Raw genomic sequence first — 6,561 nt, 5'->3', positions numbered from 1 at the left:
TTAAGCGGTCACATGCTTTAGCAAAATAAAGGTCAAGTTGTGTCATAATTGACCTTGAGGCGTGTTTACAGAGAACTGAGGACTCGTCGCTCAGTAAATCGCTGGACAAATCGCCAAAGCTTCCGTAATTCGAGGAGCAGCTTAACCTTGAATTTCAACTGCAAGAGATCCAAACTTAATGACGGACGCTAGGTCTTGAGGAGTTGAATATTCTGGTGCTTGGAAGCTAAAAGTCGGCTGGTGTTTTTGGTGACATCGAGTTGCCTATTATCTTAGTCCACATTTGACCTTGAAGGGTAATTTGGAGAAGTCATGAGCCTGAGTGATGAGACTGAGTCGTGAGCATGAGTCATGAGACTGAGGCGTTGGAAGCGCTGGTGAATATCCTGATGCCCGAGAAGCTTAAATCGGCCGGTAGTTTTTTTGGTGATATGGAGTCCCTGCGCTTTGAGTCTAAGTGTGACCTTGATGGATAACATTGAGAGGACAGGACTTTTTGCCGTACGCTAGTTCTTTCTATGATAAATGTTCCGGTGCTGGACAGTTTTAAACCGGCCGGCGTATTTTTGGTCATACAAGGCTCCTTACCTTGAGCCTGCGTTTGACCTTGAAGCCCACATTTGATTCGAAATTACCAACCCTGATTAGTACGGTTTTTTTGTCGAGCGCTTGTTGTTACTCTTGTGAATATTTTACTGCTCGGACATTCCAAATCGGCCAGTAAGTTTATGATGATGTGGAGTTCCCCTTTCCATTGAGCCTGATTTGACCCTTAAGAATGACATTGAGAGGTCAGGTCTTTTTGACGGACGCTAATACTTTCTGTTGTTAATATTTTGGTGCAGGTAAGTTTGAAATCAACCGGTAATTTTTGTGATGTAGAGCTCTACGTCCTTTGAGCGCGCGTTTGACCTTGAAGAATGACCTTGAGGGGTCAGGACTTCTTCATGGACGGTGGTTCTTGCGATTTGGAATATTTTGGTGCTGACAAATTTAAAATCGGTCGGTAATTTTATGGCGATGAGAAGTTGGCCGTCTTTTGAGTTAGCTTTTGAACATTGAGGTCACATGATACTGCAAAATGAATGGCATTCTCGGCCTTCTCGTGCCATATCTGACCTACAGACTTATGTTAAAGAGAAATCGGAGCTTGTCGCCGAATAAATCGCGGACTAAATCGCTAGCCTCACAGATATCTTACGCAGTGCTTCAAAAAAATCGAGAGATGGCAGCGCGGTGCGGGAAGTGTTCACTGAGCCAAACGCCGCCATTTGCCCGTGTTTCGGCTTTTTGTGGTGTTCTTGCATATCTATTCGCGTGTTTGAGATGCTTAATTGTACTTAAATACTCGGTTATGAGTTTCCTCTCAACTTTTTCGATTACAAGCCCTATTTCCACAGTGACTAGCAAGTGCAAAAGCTGTGTACAACTTGTCGACATGAGGCAGCGCAAAGCGTAATTCATCCGACCCTGTCATCCTCCATCTTGCTTCATCCTGCGTTCTCGCGACACCTCGCTCGCTCGGGGCAGGCTGCATGCGTCAGCCACAGGTGGGTCGAGAGCCCCGTAGGAGGGGGACCCCAACCGGGTACCCAGCGCACATGCGCGGGTTAAAGCTCGGCGGTTGCCCCCCCCCCCCCTCCCTCCAGACGCACACACGTCTGCCGCACCGTAAACCATCTTCGTTCATCCAATAGTCATGAAATGATCATTTCTGGTCGGAAGGGCTCTAATCCAAACAAACAAAAACAACCAAAATATTATTCGTGATTAAAGCTTGTACAGCTTGCTCAGCGTTGTTTAAGAGCTAATTAACGTCGGGCTCTTGTGGAAATCCTGCTCACAAACGTCAGATCTGAACGGGTGGGCGATGTTATTCTTCCTGGTCTTGGACGCCGCCTGGCTCGTGGGGTAGCAAGATTTGGATGATGTTGCCTTGTGTCATGTATGTCTGAATGACCTTGACGTAGTCACGCGAAATAGTGTGCACATCTTCACGGACGTATAGCGCAAAGCCTGATAGTTTTAGTTCCTAGGAAGAACAGCACTGCGAACTAGGCGATAAGCCAGCGGAACTATTCCCGACAAGTTACGCTGCGGCTCACTTTCGGTCACATACGGGCTGTATGCGGTCGTTGGGGGAGAACGTCGACAATGCAAGACAAATGATGGACTTCACTGCACAAAAAAATTGGCGGATAAGGTCATCGTGAAAAAGGAACCGGAGAGCTTTGGTGATTTTTTGGGAGAACTTGTCTGCTATGTCACACAGCTTCAAAGAACGACTTTGCGGCAACTAAATAAACGCAACAAGCTCAAGAGCATCTCAAAACAACTCTGTGATAATGCCACTTTCTTCAGCATAAGCCATGTATAACCTTTCATATACTGAGTAACGAGAAAAAATAATTTTACTGCGATATTTTTGATAAAAAAACGCCTCCTTGCGTGATCATTGATTAGAGTCCAGGGTCGCTTTGAGGCCGCACGTCAACGTCGCGCGTGCGCAAGGGCGCGGAGACGGTGTTTAAGTTGGGGAGCGAACTCAGAAATGTCTAAGTGGGCCCCAAGCCTATAAAGTGAACTCTTACAAGCCAGAATGATCTTCTATAGGCAAGAGTGGGGCCTTCACAGTCAGTAATGGACCCTCCAAATATCAGAATGGATCCTCTACATCATCACGTCACGTAATTACGTTGTTGTAGTGCCCACTCCTGGCACACACCGCATCGCGATTTCGTTGGGAGGCGCGACAGTCTGCTGGGATTGCGCTACCTGTCACTGTTCACCAGACGCTTCACTTCAGTCGCGTCACATCTGTCAGTGGAAGAAGCAGCCCCCTTCCCCCCTGCCAATTTGGACTTCAGTCCCCCAACTTTGAGAAGAAAGCGAGTCAAATCCGGGAAGAAACCCATTTTGGCGTATTTTTGGGAAGGTTTTGTCATTTTTCTCTTCAGCCCCTCTACTGAAATGCATTTCGCGAAACTACGTCCCAGAACACAAACATGGTGACGAGCATGTTCGTGACCCACACACCGATCGCCCCGCTCAGTGTGCGATCCGGCCAGCTCCGTGTCACTGAGAGCGCGCCCCGCAGCGACCCACCGGCGCGAGGTCGGTCCCATGCAACCGGTCAGCCTTCGGTGAACGCGAATCGAGTTGGAATGGCTAGCGTCACCCGCTCACCGGACGGTCTGCGCAGCGGCCGATCGGGTGCCTTCTGCGTTCTCCACGAACTGCCGAGCTGGAAAACCACGACAGAACGTCGCCGCGGGCGCTGGCCGCACCGGTATAAAGGCGCGACGGCCGCCGTCGGCCGCATCACAAGCCCATCGGCGAGCAACAGCCAGCGCACAGACAACCGACCCTGTCCGGCCCAGCATTCCAGCCATGCGTCTGCAAATGACCATTCTCCTGGCGGCGTGCGTCGCCGCCACATCGGGCTGTTTCTACTTCTGCAAGCGGCCGGGGCCAACTGGCGAAAAGGAGCTGTACTGCTGCGACAACAACAAGCCGGGCCGGTGTCCGCCGGTGCGGGACGACTGCCCAGCCTTTGCCAGCTTCAGCGGGCCGCAGTATTGCACCACGGACGGTGACTGCACTGGCAGCATGAAGTGCTGCTACGACAAGTGCGCAGCGAGAACCGTCTGCAAGACGGCCCTGTGATGAGGTCAGTAAGGGGCGGACGACCCCAGGGACCCAGGGCCCGGGACCCTGCCCGGGGCGAGCCCCTGGTCAGGGGCGGGGTGACCCTTGATCGCGCGCAGTCCTCAGCCGCCAAAAGCGGTTGAGATGTCCATGTTTTCCTCTCCCCAAACGTATTGTTCGTAACGACCGTGCTCGTCCCTTCACGTGTCTTCGCGCTCGAATTGGGCACTCACGAAATCGCGTGCCTGGCCGTGAGTGACGAGAGTTCATCACCATTTTGTAGTTACTCTTAAGTGTGCGGACCGAGGTCTCCTCGTCTTCTGTCCCCACCTAACAGTAATTGCCGTACTGTGTTGTGCTGTTCCGCAGTGTCCAGACAAAAATCACGTGTCATCTTGCGAAGCAGCATAGATTGCGTGGTCTTGACCGTGCAAGGCATTGCTACATCCATTTTCCATTTTTACAGTGTTCATGTTCACTATAATGATGTCAGCCATGAAACCCCAGTACATAAAAAGAATCGGGGCCAGTTTGGAACCAGTTCTGCTCGTCACCCCCTACGCCCGCCCTGACACTATCGATGATAATATATAGTGTTTCGGGGCGCACTATTGCAACAGTGGCCGCCCGCTCCCGCTAACCCGGAGTCGGTGGTGCCACCAGGTGCAGTCGGCTGGCGAGCAGGAGGCGGCGGGACACGGCATCTGCCCCGCCCCGGCCCGGGTGCTCACCTCCTCCGTCGGCAGCCACACTGACACCCCGCATACGGTGTCGAACGTGACGTGATGTAACATGGCATCGCTCAATACAATGTCCACGCTTCTTCTCTCACGACGGCTGTGTTGAAACAGTGCTTAACACTGGCCGTATCAGATCATTTGCTCTCATGTGGCGGCTCGGCAGGACAACTGGCTCCTGCCGGCTCATACGGCTAGTGACAAGCACATTGAAACAAATGTAGTCATTCGGTCCACAATGCACCCACGCACGATCACCACGTGGTTAGCACAGATCGTATCATCTGATGGTTGGCGGCAAAGGACAAATCCAACACGTATTGCTGCCATCTGCCATCTGCGAACAAATTGATATGAAAGATATGTTCTTGGTCGACACGGCAAAGGCTGATGACATGATCATGTTTGGCCCGGTCTCAACCTACGGCAAAACAGTGAGAAGCTTCCGGGTCCTTATCATATTGTCCAAGGTATAGAATGCCCAAAGGTACAGAATGTTCAAAGTACAGCGTGACCAAGGTACAGAATGCCCAAAGTTCATAATGTCCAAAGCGCACACTGTCCAAAATGAGAAGTAACTTCCAACATGGTGCAGAGTGGACGGGGTCCGTATCATAATGTCCCATGTCCAAAATGTCCAAAGTACAGAATGTCCAAAGTACAAAATGTACAATGAACATATTGTCCAAGATATAAAATGTCCAAAGACTAAAGCATACAAACTATTTTCCAGAGCGGCCGCCAGGGTATGAATAATCGCCCTTATTGGCCGGCAGCGTTGCCGCGCCCAGCGCCGTCCGCGCGCATACAGTCGGCACCATTACGAAGACCACGCGCGTGAGGCTGGCCAGCCGGATTGCTAGCTTAGCAACAAATCCATGTCCGCTCCACGACACAATGAAGCCGGCTGGAGGTGCCGCGCCGAGCATTAGTCGCCGAGTGTCAAAGTTGAACCTGGTAGGGTTTGCCTGCATTTTCCAAAATAGGAAATAAATTCGAGGTAATAATCGTTTCCAGCATCATACACCAGCATTGTGGTGACTGGGATGGGTTTTCAGCAATAGCAAGCTAACATCAAAAATGTTTCGTGATCAGTAGTGATTGTCGTTGAAGGAGGGTGAATATTCTTCAATATGGCATTAAAGAAACACAACATATCCAGCACGTGCGGAAAGCTGATTGAAACACGGACGGTTAAATTTGGAGTGATAGATGGCCAGCACCAGCAATTAGGTCAAGTCGTTCAAGGCAATGACTGAAGCATCACTTTTAGATGTACTTCACATAAAAAACGCTGCTCATGTGACGTCCCAAGATGATGCATGCTCACTTGCCTGGAACAAAGTTGACAATTGCGCGCAATAACTTAAATATAGGAATATTTGTCTCCTGCCGTTAAGATGTCTTCATTACAGCTAATGTTTCTTGCGCAAAGCTGTATCTATTAAACTACGCACGCGGTGCAAATACTTAATTCGACATTACGTATACTAAACGTGTTTACCTGCCATGTTTTCCTCGTAACGATGTGCACATCTTCTGTATACGTGCGCCACTGAGGTGTCCAATGAACAGGTCTGAAATCTTACGTTTCCTATACATTTCCCACCTGAACTCTCCCTGTACTTAAGTTCCTTGAGGTTTGGTATTTTACCCCATTTTTTCCATTTCATTCTCAATCCTTTGGCGCATACATGGCGAACTTTTACGCCCAATGGAACACTAGGGTTTGCTGGAGCGGTCAGCTAGAATAAAAATGAGACGAGCACTGCTAGTCATGCCACCCTAAAGTGAATATTGTTTGTGTGCTGTCCCGTATTTACTCTTACACGTATACATATATATATATATATATATAACATGTATATATGTATATACATGTACATATATGCATATAATAAGGAATGTAAGTATTGGAGCCCATGTTACACTGCGCAGCTCCAGGTTAAAAGCTAGTGCTACTGTGGCTAAAGGGCTAGGAATGTAATGTACACATACTTTTTATCTTAAGATTTAATGACACTTTTTTGGAGGGGCCCTTAACTCTAGGGGCACCAGAATGCTGCGTGCTCCCCCCTTCACGAAATACTGGATCCGCCCCTGTTTGTAATCATTCCGCTGTGTAGTGGTAGTGCGGTGCATCCCTGTTCTTACATTATGTCATCTATAAAGACGT

The 6,561-nt window shown here is 49.4% G+C and overlaps 1 long non-coding RNA gene across 1 annotated transcript; it reads left to right on the top strand.

The window, feature by feature from the left end:
- The first annotated feature begins 3,352 nt into the window (after positions 1-3,352).
- On the top strand, positions 3,353-4,479 carry LOC119096027 (uncharacterized). Its single transcript, XR_005093979.1, has 2 exons — positions 3,353-3,670; positions 4,312-4,479. It is a non-coding gene; the product is annotated as an uncharacterized LOC119096027 (long non-coding RNA).
- The last annotated feature ends 2,082 nt before the right edge of the window (positions 4,480-6,561 follow it).

Source organism: Pollicipes pollicipes, unplaced genomic scaffold, assembly GCF_011947565.3.
Source record: "Pollicipes pollicipes isolate AB1234 unplaced genomic scaffold, Ppol_2.1 Scaffold_4219;HRSCAF=4965_pilon_pilon_pilon, whole genome shotgun sequence".
In the NCBI taxonomy this organism is placed as follows: domain Eukaryota; kingdom Metazoa; phylum Arthropoda; class Thecostraca; order Pollicipedomorpha; family Pollicipedidae; genus Pollicipes; species Pollicipes pollicipes.
This window is presented reverse-complemented; position numbering and strand designations above follow the sequence as displayed.